Genomic DNA, 709 nt, shown 5'->3' with positions numbered 1-709 from the left:
GCACTGTTTTGCTTTCTATCTTAACTATCTTACGTCATCGGTTCTGCTGAGAATCTGTCTGTTGTTAGAATTGCTAAGAAGGATGTCAGCGGATCAGAGAACGTAAGACTAAGGGGGATCATACACACACACACACACACACACACACACACACACACACACACACACACACACACACACACACACACACACACATAATTAATTAATTAATTAAGCAAATGAATATGTAAATAATAGAAATAAACATATGAATGAATAAATCAAATAAATAAAGAAATAGATAGACACAAAAAATTAAAGTTAATGCAAATTACTTGACATCTACATAACCACAACTATACCTAACGTTACAATGATACTAAAAACTCCACAAAAAGAAGGAAGGAAAGACTGATGAAATATAAACGAATGATGAATAAAGGACTGAGACGTTCCTGGTGACGTCTAATGCAGTACAAAGAGCATAGAGTGTAATCCCCCGCAGTGCATAGTGTAGCGAACGTGAAAGACATCTCTGATACTAAAGGGCTTCCATCACTCCTCCACAGTACACACTCATCAAGTCCCATTGAGAGCCACGCAGGATGAGAAGATTTCCTCACACGTTGCAAAGAAGGGAAGGAGGAAGACGTAAATTAGAGTCTTTATTCCTTTGATTAGCTTCACACCGTCCACTTTCCACCTGAGGAGACTTAACAATGAGTAGCTA

Source organism: Scylla paramamosain, chromosome 2 (assembly GCF_035594125.1).
Source record: "Scylla paramamosain isolate STU-SP2022 chromosome 2, ASM3559412v1, whole genome shotgun sequence".
Lineage (NCBI taxonomy): Eukaryota > Metazoa > Arthropoda > Malacostraca > Decapoda > Portunidae > Scylla > Scylla paramamosain.
This window is presented reverse-complemented; position numbering follows the sequence as displayed.